Below are 12,389 nucleotides of genomic sequence, written 5' to 3'. Positions count from 1 at the left end.
GGACGTTAATTTATTTTCTTCTTAATACAGCATTATATATCCCTCCCTGGTTTGTCTGAAGGTTTTTGCAGCCCCAAGGGCATTTTCCAAATGGGGGTGGTAAAGTCTACTTTGACTCCAGAAATAATAATAATAATTGGTACATTTGGAGGTGAGTGATTGTGAGATGAGGTGCAAGGTTGTTTGAGAGGGGAAGGGAGGCTGAATGGCACAAAGAAGGCTCTTTTGTCTGACTTGTCCCACGTTCTGAAAACTCATCCAGGCTGTGTGAGAAGACGTGATTGTCTACAAACATTGCTCAGTAACCCAAGCATTCAAGCAGCAGCTGAAATATACATTTGTACTAGATCATTACAGACTTCAGCCCCTGCAAAGGTTTCTTGCTTGCATTGTAACAGCCAGATGCTGTTCGCCTTCTATAAGCTACATGCCCATGTATACTCATGGGTCCCTAGGAATCATGCAGCTATGTATAACTCTCGAGAATACATTCTCAAGTACATGGATTAATTGGCCTAAGGTAGCAGGCATCTTCGTTTCTTGCTTATACCTTTCAGTCCTTCTAAATTAAAATGCACAAGAGCTAGTTACCAACACAATTGAACTGAGAGCACTTTTATGGCTTATTTGACAGAAAGTTGTAGATGATATCTTTGTTTCCTGCAATAAAGATGAAGAAAAGAGGGTTTCTATTATAATGGCTATTTGTAATAATAAAAATATTTAGCACCTCTATAATTGCATGGATAATCAGATTGCTCTATGACCTTATTAATGCTGTTTTGACCTTTCATGCACAGTCAAAAGTGCGTATTTGTTGCCAACGTTGTTGCCTGTAGTCAAAGTTCTGCTCCAGGTCACCAAAGCCTTAAAGTATTCAAAGAACTTTTTAACATGAGGTTCACTCCCACAGCTTAAAAATTTTGGCATAGATAAAAGCAACCGCATATGGTGTCTTCTAATGGGAAACGCTGGCACGTTTATTAATAGTTGATGCTAATATTATTCAATCATAATATTATTTTACAGTGCTAAACCAAATTTCTTAATCTCCATAGTAATGTTTCTTTCATTTCTCAGATCTCCAAATGAGGGCTTCTGACATAAGCGTACAGATCAGTGGAACTGTGCATTTTTTATGTGGGCTTTTCAATAGGGTGTGCTCAATAGGCATGACATTATTAGAAGAGCCTAATCACACTAGCACATAATTATAATTATGAGTTTCTTTGAATAGCTTTTAAGGGGTTCTTGCAGGCTCCTGTTCAGAAACAAGGTGTAAGCATGCCAAATGGTATTATGCTTCTTGGTGTTAATTACAGTTTGCCATGTCTAGCTGGTTGTTCAGTTGGAAAAACATAATTATTTATTGAAATATCAAGCTGAGTCCTAAAAACTTCACTGCCCCTCACTTGTAGGAGGAAAAGCTTCTCTTTTTTTCTTTTCCTCCTTATCTTGAGCCTTTCCCTGTAATGGTATTTACCTTTTTATAAATTCAGCAGCTCAGAAAATCTTTTCTACTCAGTCTCCTTCTGTACTGCCTCTTGTATAAAGCTCTTTTTTGAGAGGCTGATGTTGCATGCGTCAGGACACTTCTTGAAAACCAATTGAAACCTGATTCAGATGTATTATTTTCAGCTAGACTTTTTGTTGTTCTTGGGGACTGTTTTTTAAAATCTGTTATTTACAGTATTGCCCACTGCTTTATGTTTGAGGTGCATTAGTCAAAATGAAAACATGCTGCTCTCCATGGCCTAGAGACCATTTTAATACCTGCTAGATGGACATTTTATTGATTAGATCATAGGAACAATCTCTATCTCCTGTCTCAACTCCTTCTGTGTTAACTTCTAATTTAAATACGCATTTCTTTGTACCACCCAGCTTTGCGCAGTACTTTATTTGTCTGTAATCTCTAACATTGTGTTACATGGGTGCTGCGTGTGCTTAAATGCATGCACAGTGCACGCTGGCTGCACACACGTGCACGCTGGCTGCAAACTGCCTGCTTAGAAATACAAAATACAGACAGAACGGGGGCAGAACTACAAAGGCTTTTTTCAGTGCTCCTCTGGGATGACATGTCATTGATCTTGGTAAGCCACACCAGCTTTCAAAGCTGCTGAAACTGTGCTCTTTGTTCCACATTACCCACCTTTCCCCCAGACCTCTTGCATGTAGTTATATGTAGCCTTTTTTCTTGGGAAACTACAAACATGTAAGGTTGGATTAGTCAAAGTAGTATGCCGAAGGTAGGCAGTGCAACATTGCCTTTCTGTTCAAAACCTGGAACTCCTTAGCCCTGTAATTTCAAAACAGGTGTTTATAAGGGTAATTGTGAGATAGTCCTCAGGCAGGAGTCAGGTAATGTTGCAGTGATGTGGAGTTACATTATATTGTTACGTAGATATGAATACGTTTGTGTGTAGGGAGTAATATGCATGGTTATAAAGGACACAGGTTTTTGTCACAAACTTAGAACATTTTGCGTTATGAAGACAACCATATTTCCAGAAAAAACAGAGGCATTTTTTTTGTGGTGCTACTTACAATTCCCCGAAAGAGGAAGGAGAACATTCAAGTTCCCTGAATTGCATTTTTGGGAGGGAACTGTTGTATTTAATAGAAAAGAGAATTATTTTGGCCATTTTTCTTTCCTTTGAACACTGGCTGTGGTAGCTGTCTCTATTCTTAGGATATATTAGCAGTAGTCCTGGATGAGACAGATTAGTATCAAAGGTAGCCATATACTCCTTTTTTTCCAGCCCTCCTCTTTTGTTATGGCATTTCAGCATGCTGCCATTTCTGGGCACATCGGCAGTGCATCCGGTGAGCTTTGTGTGGGAGGGCAGCCTGGCCGGTGGCATGGGGAGGTCTTTGGTCCCTGCTTTTCTCCACATTGTGGCTTGGAGCTTAACCTCTGCGGGGTCCAGCTGACTTTCTATGATGCTCCTAAGCTAAGTTGTTCCCCTGGGCACACAGGAGTTTAGTCAGGCACTTGCACACACATGTAAATAAGACAAAATATCCTACACATGTCCATGCAGCAATAATCTAAAATGTCCTGGAAAACTGGAGTATTTTCCTAGTCCTACCCTAGCTAACTGAGGCGCAAGTCAGCTGGGATTGCAACTGTGCCAGCTCATGCCATCCTGCCCAACAGCCCCTCCATCTCCGTCACGCACCAGTCGGCTTTCCAGACCATCCCCAATCCTTCTTTTTCCCCTGCCATTGCTTAGTGGTGGCCTTTCTTGCTGTACAGAGCCTCCGGGGAGGCAGCAAGCAGGAGACACCGACGTTGCCCATTGCTGACCCCCATGAGCTGGTGGAGCCACTGCCCAGAGAAAGCCAGTCCTGGGGACTGTGCTGGGTTGGGCTGCCAGGTCAGTGGCTGCCCCTAAAAAACTGGAACATTTGCAGCAGAGGAAGGTCAGATACAAATGGCATGGGAGGGCAAAGAGCCTTGCTCTGAGCTGGCAGCCTCTGCTGGAGCCCTGGCCCTGGGAGCCCGTGTTGTTGGACCGGGTGATGCTGCCGGCGTGGAGCAGGTGGAGGGCTGCCTCGCTCACCCTGGGCAGGCAGAGATCCCTGGACGGGATCAGCTTTGTGGCTGTATACAGAGTATGAAAAGAGCCAGAGCATGGCAGAAGAGCAGCACAGCTGCTTTCTGTTTTTATTGCTTTTTACAGCATCTTTTCTTGTTTCCTAAACAAAAGCGGTCAGTCCAGGACCAGTGACTGTATCTCTCTGGAAATGCAGACTTTTGTACTGCTCGTGATGCACGCAAAGGAGCAGCGTTCCCCCACGTACACCAGCCTTGTCTTCCCCACTGTCTCTCTGGTCCAGTTTTCAATTGCAAAAGGGTCAAAAATAAATGGACTTGAAAGCATTTGAGAGTACAGGTATATTTATAGCTATAACAATATTTATACACCACTAAGAAATACTTTGCTTTTCCCAGTATAGATTTCAAAGTGCTTTTATAAATATTGATGGATTTTAGACTTCTGGAAATAATACTCATGTCTCAGTTTTCATGAGCAAAACAAAATTACTATTAAAAAAAAAAAACAATTTGGGGATTGTAGTTGACTGTAAACTGAAAGAGGTTTGTTGTAAACAGCGACAAAAAGGCAAATGTTGATACCTTCCAAAATTACAGCTTTGTTCTAGATGACAAATGATTCCCTTGCATCTTTTACCCTCCTCAGCGTTATTAAGGTCATAGCTGGAAAACCACATCCAGTTTGGGATTACAGTCCTTTAGGAGAATGTGGATGAATTGGAGATAGTCCAGTGGAGAAAATTGCAAATTAGGAGAGTTTCAACAGTGTGACCTGTGAAGAAGTGTTGACGTATTGGGTTTGTTTAGTCTAGAAGGGAGAAGACTGATTAGAAACAAGAGTCTTCAAATACATGAAGATTTGTAAGGACAGAAGATAATGATAAATCATTCTCCATGACTGTAAAGGGCAGGATTAAAAAATAATCATTTTAATTTGCTGCAAGGAAGATCTAAGTTAAGAAAAAGCTTAGATGCAAGGAATAGGCTGTTTAAGGAGCTTGTGGAATTCCTGATTTTCCTGAAAACATTTTATTTATTTTATTCAGGGCTTTTCAGTCTGGAGGGGCATCACAAAATCCTTCACAAATATAGAAACAATAACGTAAAAAATTAGGAGAATTTATAGGGAATAAAGAATATAAGAATAATATGAGATGGATGTAAAGATTTTACAAAGTTTCCAATCTGGGCTGCACAGAACTTCGAGGCATCAATCTCCCCCCTGACAGATACTTGTCTAGCCCTTGTTTAAAAACCTCGAAGGATGGAAATCCCACAGTCTTGATGGGCATCCTTTTCAACAGTTTGATTATTTTTCTTGATGTTTTGCTTCACAGTCCCTCACTTCAATTTTAAAACACAGTGCTGCGTGAGCTATTCACAGCCCATCGAGGACAGCTTAATTTTCTCTTCTTTACCATTACCTTCTCTGTATTTGAAGACTATTACCATGTCTCCGCACAGCTCCGATTCCCTCACCAAGTTTGTTCCCTAGTTGGTGCTTTCCAGCCTGGTGATTGGTCTTGTTCCCCTCCGAGCACTTGCCGTTTCATCGATAAGAGGCAACGCCCGCGCTGAACCCAGCTCTCCTACTGAGGTTTTATTAGTGCTGCCCAGAAGACAGTCATTTTTGAGCTCTTGCAACCAGGCTTGACACAGCCTAATGCTGTCTGGCTTCCAAAAAAAAAAAGCATTAGTTGTGTCATGAGATCTACTCAGCTGTGGAAAGTCCTGCTGTTGGATCTTAAGGCTGCCATACAGCTATCATATTTATTTTACACTGGCTAGTATGACTGAGCAGCTTAGCTTGTTCCACTGATACATGCTTTGGGGAAGGTTTACTTCAGAAACAGGTACCTCTAAGTCCTTATAATCAAATGTGAGCAGAGTGGCTAACGTGATTACTGACCCTAGTTGTAGATGCCTGACAGATTTCCTTTTATTTTTTCAGCTGCTGGAAGTTTAACAGTAGGAAGTTTAGGAACAGACAGAGGAAACCCTGAAGATCTGCAATACTGATTTCAGTCTGACCATGCTTCTGTCATGAGTCTGAGTACAACTAATGAAGCATTTAACTTGCAATGAAATTCTGTATGATGTCGATGTTAGTTACAAAGTAAAAACTGAAATACAATCAAATAGGGGTTATATACATGTAGGAAATATGACTGCATGCATATGTTAAAAATGTGAGACAAGGTTATAAAAATGCATCATGGGTATGGCCAGTGCAATAAAGAACAAGCTCTTCTTTCAGATAGGCACTGCCTGATTCCTTGTGGCGCTGCTCAGAGCTCTGCACAGTCTTCTGCAGGATATCTGATTGCTTGGTGTTTACTGTCTAATGAAACAACGCTCATCTACAAGCCTGGTCATTCAACCATAAAATATAATTCCTCGTCCTGTTCACCCTGTCCTAAATCAAACAATTCTCTGCATCTTGCATCACAAATACAGCTCACTTCCTCCCTTTATGTCTCCAAGTTGCCCTTATAATAGATTTTCTTGTTACTTGGAAATCAAAACTGGGGAACAGGTACATCAGACGAACAGACACTATAGCTAGTTCTGTGCCAACACTACCACTTAAACATCAGAAATTATTAAAAAATTAAAATAAAACTCAGTAGGGCAAGTTTTCCTCAGTCAATAGTGCAGCCCCATCAAAGAGAAGTGGACTTGAGTCCATGAATGGGGCACCAAGGGTTCACCCTCCTTCTAAAGGTTTCATTTAACTGAAGGTCACCGTTATCCTCTTTTCCAGCAATCATCTGCTAAATCTGGTAATAGCAACATTGACGTCAGTGGAGCTGGACAGGGGCACCCAATGGAAAAGAATTTGACCCACTATTTTTTCTCCGCTATTGTACTATGCAGAATCCCCTGAACTTGTAATCAAGCAGGGAGAAACCCTCAAGCAATCCTTTCTGTTGTAATCTCTACATATTGCTATAGACCTGGGAGGAAATTGTTGGTCTAGTCTGAGTTCTGTATAGCCAGTTTGGTTTAGACAGCTCACATAACAGCAAGGGGAGGAATCCTATCCTGCAGTTATACTATATAATTGCTTTGGTCCTTCTGAAAAGAGGATTTGCCTGATTCACATGTTCCATGTGATCTCATATAAATGAGTGGGAGCCATATAAAACAGTGTACTTCGCTCAAATTGTTAGAAGCTTCATACAGTTTTGTATCGTCTCTGCAAACCTAAATTCTCTTCTAGTTGATCAGGGCTTGCAATCATCCTTGATTAAATTCTTTAAAAGAGGGATAAGAGTCAGCGAGATGCAACAGCTGATCTGCAGCTGCTTTTGTGAAACTTAGGTAGAGTTTAATATTTGCTTGGAAGTCTTGCACTGATAATTTTTCCAACATTCAATACCCTTTTCTAGAGTAAATTGTAGTCATACGGAAAAAGGTGATTTGGATCGAGACACTACTAAAAAGTGTTAGACAGTTTCTGCTTGGGACTAAATTAAGCCTACAGAAATAAAGATACCAATTCCCCTTTATTCACAGAAACATTTCCTCTGATGTTTGTGGCAGCGTTACACAGGTGGACATTAGAGGCGGAGTTGTGGCACTTAGCAGAATGATTTCCAAAGTTTCCTAAAGCAGAGAGTAAGCTTTAATGACAAAAGGATGCAGGTCAGCAGATTTGGGTCTGGTTTTCAGAGAGGGTGAGCAGCTCCAGCCAGCGCCAGTGGGCAATTTCAATTAAGGCTGGTTAGGCTTGGATTCAGTCTGTCTGCATCTGATTAGAAGGCTATTTGACAGTAGTTTCTGTAGAAGTTTGTTGTGTTTATCATTGTTTGGAGTGTAGAGATGAAAGGGCAGAGATTAGGGAACCAGGAACTAATTCAGAGCATTTCTAGGACTACCTATTTTTATGTCTTTTTCTGTTTTGCAAGTTCTGGTAACTGTTCACAGGTGAGGCACAGAACCACATGCTATTTCACTTGAAAACGTGACCTTTGAACTGAAGAAATTTGGATTCAGAGCTGACAGAAAACTGGGAAGTGTGAGCAACCTGCACTTCTCAGAGGTGTGAGTTCAGAGCCAGAAGTTAATTAAAGTAAGGGAGGAAAACCTATTTCAAAAGCAACCACTTAAGTTCTATAGATATAAATCTGATGGGCCAAATAAATTCATGGGTTTGGCCAGGTCCAGTCTACCAGCTGGGGGCTGTGTACAAAATCATTTTGAGTAGAACAAAGTAGGGGGTTTCACCATCTGCGAGCGGTGCAGAGGAATTAAAGTCTATTTATCAAGTGGGGTGGGCTGCAGAAAGGGAGCACTTCAGCTTTCCTTTTTGGAGCTCATTAGTCTGTGTTCCAGCTATAGCAGACACACTCATCATATAATCTGTTTCATAAACTGGTTTTCTGCCAGTTTGTTGTTCTGCACTTAGATGCTTGTTAAATATCCTTCCTATCAGGCTTAGTATTCTCTGTGCCAGTTCCTTCTGGACGCTGGTATAGAAATTGCGTTATTTCTGGCTTGAGTGCTTTGAAGTCCTTCAGTTTTGTTTCTGCTTTTACACCTGACAGCATCTATCTTCGTAGCCTTGTCTTGTTGACCACAGGGACAAAGGCAGAATGTGTAACTGCTGAAAACAGATGTGAATAATTAGTTTTGCAGTGAGGCCAAACCAGGTTTGTTTTTAACTACATCCACTCTCAGCCTGACACTCTTCTTTTCTGTTTTCCGTGGTCACTGTCTCTGTGAAGCACCTTTGTTTTACAAGTTGGCCTGACCTCTTACAAAGCTAATTTTGTCCCTAAGTCTAAAGTTCTTTTGATTTCTGCTTTAACGTCATGCAAGTCCTATTTCAGCTTTGTTCTAGTGATGAAAAAAGGTCAAGAAAAATTAGTTTCTCTGTTGTTTTTGCTCTTAAAATCTTTGCTGGAGTTGCCAGCTAAGTTTTTAAGGTGGAATCCATGCTTCCCAGCCACATTGCCATTAAGAAGGTCATAGACCTCATCAGCCCCTCTACTGTCGTATTTTTGGAGGTAATGAAAAGTTAAAAGGATGTAAAGTCTATTCCACTTTTCTTTGCATATTTACAATATGTTAATAATTGCAGCTAATGTTCTCAAAGTTAAAATTATTATTTCTAATGGTTCTTGATTTGAAGCATTATGGTATAGCAGTCAGCTTGTCATGGCTTTGACAAACACATTATCATTCTATTTAAGGAATCAGTTTTAATCTTCAAAGAAAAGGGCTTAGTTAATTTAGAAGTCAAGCAGAGAGATGGCAGTCATATGAGCTTTTAGCACAATAGATATTCATAAAATATCCCCCATAAAATAGTAAGCCTTGGGGACAGATGCAGTAATATAACATTCCCTCTTTTTTTCCTCCTGCACATGTCTACTCCCACTGAGGATGGTCATTAAAAGTAAGTGCCTGTAAATTCAGAGCCACCTGACCTGCCATAAAAAATATGTTTTTTTAAGAATCTCATGTAGAAAAGAAGAAAGAGCAGGACTGTTCTTTGGTAGGTACTAGTGCCTTTAAGGGAGCTGAATCAGCTAAGTTTGGCTTAATATTCCTGAAGTCAGAGAGAACTGTCTTAGTCTCAGAGCAATTATTAAGTGCTATTACCTTTACATTTGCAATCTGCTGGCAGAATAATGCAGCCTCCTGGGGGAAGGGGAAAAACTCCAGTATCAGGGATATTTAAAACAAGACTGAATAAAAATTGCATGAGGTCCTATATGCAGCAGTCCATTAGTACTGCACTGCGATAAGACCTATCTCATGCCTTATGTTCCTTTCTAGAGAAAAGGAATTTTGGCCTTAACAAGGACTACTTCATCATCATGATTATGGAGCTATTCTTGAACTCCTCTGAACTCCTATCTGTCTTATTCTTGTAGTCATCACCACTTTTGCCATTTTCATCCCTGCTGACAATTCCCAGCCTTTTCTTCATAGCACCCTAGAAAGCCATCGGCACTGCTTCAGTCTGCTGGGCACAAATCCATAAGCAGTCAAGAGGAGATTTATATACTTAACTCCAGGAACTGGCTCTTTCTCTTCCTATCCCCTTACTCCCCCTCTCCTCATTTTTATCAGCTATTTTTTCTGGGCTTTTTTTCTTTTTTTTGTATTTTTGTATATGTGTGTGCAGAAATGCCAACCTTGACATATCTTTGTGCAGCTCAAAACCTGCTCTATACCCGAACAGGCTGGGTACAGCCCCAGCCCAGCTACCCAGCCTCCAGCAGCAAGCACAGACAGGTGAGATCAGGGATGCTGCAGAGTGGCTTTATAGACACGCCTGCAGCAGCAGGCCCTGTTGTTTCACTTTCCTGCCTGAGCTTGGAAATTTGTCTACTAGATCATGAGTGTGTTAGTCCTTTAGGAATGAAAGCAAATCCTTGTAGACCATATTTCTGCAGGATTGATTGTGCTTAGTGTTTATCCTGAGTGTAACATAGACCATTGCAATTCATGTGAGCAGCCTTATGCTGAGCCAAAGGGCTTTAATTGGAGCAAAGCATCTGAGTCCTAAAGAAACTAAACTATTTGCCAGCTGTGGAGAAGAAAAAAGACCCATGTGTCATTAGTGCCCAAGCCTCATGCAAGGGGAAGGAAATAATTTAAGTACAGATTTTTGAATGGACCGAGCATGCCCACAAAGTAGGAGGAGGTGAAAACACATTAACCAAAACCCAAGGGGAAATTTCCCTCCCAACCCAAAACAGGGCAAGCAGCATGACCCTGTGCATGCGATCATCTCCTCTACTTAAAAGGTTTTCTTGGTATGTGATTGAGACATGGACACTTTAGTGGATAGGGAATAAAACCTCTGGTCACAGCCAGATCCGAGAGATATATTTGCTCTGTATCCTGGCAAAGTCTTCCAGTGCAAATAAGAAAGATCTTCTGTAATAAATGACCAGTTTTTAAGAAGCCGTGTTTGAGGTTTTTTCCTAAAATAATCCTGCAGACCTTTCTCCATAACAATTCCATTTTTGGCAGTTCTGCTTGAAGAATCTTTCATATGAAATGGGAACATTTGAAGTGAATCATTTAATTTGCTTAACTTAAAGAGATTCCTACTCCATTTAATTTTAAGCTGATTCTCTCTAATTAAAGTTCAAGTCACTCTTAAATATTTAGCCCCGTTAAATGAAGATCCAGGAAAGAAAATGTAATAATCTTTTCCTTTTTTGCTTTACCTGAAATATGCCTTTTTTGAGTTTTTTATTTTGAAACACCAATTTAATTTGAGCTACCAGCATGAATAATTTCCTGGGTTTCAAGCACAATTTAGTATTTTAAATTTAATCAATTTAAATTGATCAGTTAATTCTGTATTATTTTAGAAACTTTCCTTATAACAGTTTTGCCAGGGTGGGAGAAGCAGGGGAGAATCAAATTCCGTGTTGATCAAGTGATCACCCATATAAATGACCAGTTAAATATGCAGCCTGCATATTTTTCCATGCTTGAAATGTTGGGGAATTTTTTGAGGATATGCTTGCTGAGGTGTTTTGGTAATTTGACCTGGTTGGCCTGTATCCTTAAACTTGTGCACCTAGAAGGCAGGAGTATGAGATCTGTGTTTAGTTTCAGGATTTCAAGCAGGATGAATTGGTTACGCAGCTGTCCATATCAGACCATTTTAGGGGAGTCTCTCACTGCAGTCAGTCATCCAGTTCCCATGTGGCTAAGAGAACTTAGCCACAAGTGAACTTGAAAATGTGAACTTGATGTCTATCTAATAAGCAAGTACTGGCTGTTTTCTCATTGGTTCCCTCCCCTTATTTCTTGGCTGGTAGCTATTCATGTTCAGCTGATTTTTGAGTTTTGTTCAGCCTAACTGACTATGACACTAGACAAATTAGTGGGCATTTTGTCTCCATGATTAATCAGTGAGCTTTCAGTTTTGGCACTGTGTTGTAGCATTGCTTAGAGGATAAATAAATAAATCAATCAGATATTTCTGACAAATGTAAAATGATTAAGCAAAGGGGAAAAAAAAAAGCCACACAACAAAAAGTTGAATGATTGCTTCATCCCTCTTTAATGTGAAATCAAAAAGTACATGGTTTTTTTGGCTTGGATGACTGGACATGCTAACTTCAAATCAACATTACTATTTCCTTCTTCCCACTGGATCGGCTGGTGGTTGTTACATGGGACTGAGAGACTTCCTTTATCTGAATTTCAGATGGATTAAGTTGGAGTTGCAGTTTCTATTTAGAAGTGTGGGTTTAGTCTGAAACAGAGTTTGTAAAAATGGAAATTGCACTCTCAGTGAATCACAGCCCTAGCTGTTGACCCAAGTGACAAAACCCACTTTTTCCCTCTTGCAAAGCTGATGCTGTTCAGGGAGGCTGTGTTGGCTTTACTTCTGCCTCTCGCTGTATCGCCACATTGCTAACTAGTTGTGACGGCACAATCTGCTCGTTTAGTATCTGGTCAACGTTCTTGTTTCTGATGGTGTTCGACAAGGCAGCTGTGGGAAGTCTTTTGCCTAAAGATTTTTAGTTTTTTGCAGTCAGGACAGATCTCAGTTTGCTGCCCTCAGCCTGGTAGCGGCTGCAGGTCCAGCAGCCGGAATATCCTCACGTGCTCTGAGCAGTTTTGGCCTGAGGTCTCTGGGAGGAAAACAAAAGGAATTCTTCCTATCTCCCAGCTACATTTGTTTCATGTTTTGGAACACAGTGTACAAACTCTGTGCTTGAGTATTTGACCCTACTTGTCAAACATAAAATTTTTCTTGACTTCAGTTAAATTTAAGCCAGAGGGCAGATTTTGTCTCAGCCCATGCAAAATGGCCATTTTGATGCAATTTGGTCTATTA

The 12,389-nt window shown here is 40.6% G+C and overlaps 1 protein-coding gene across 1 annotated transcript in view; it reads left to right on the top strand.

The window, feature by feature from the left end:
* Positions 1-12,389, top strand: part of ADCY5 (adenylate cyclase 5) — a 221,699-nt gene that overhangs the window by 175,197 nt on the left and 34,113 nt on the right. The gene's annotated exons all lie outside the window — the stretch shown is intronic.

The sequence above is a fragment of the Harpia harpyja genome, chromosome 7 (genome assembly GCF_026419915.1).
Source record: "Harpia harpyja isolate bHarHar1 chromosome 7, bHarHar1 primary haplotype, whole genome shotgun sequence".
In the NCBI taxonomy this organism is placed as follows: Eukaryota; Metazoa; Chordata; class Aves; order Accipitriformes; family Accipitridae; genus Harpia; species Harpia harpyja.
Note: the sequence above shows the minus strand (reverse complement) of the source record. Positions and strands in the feature narration are given on the sequence as shown.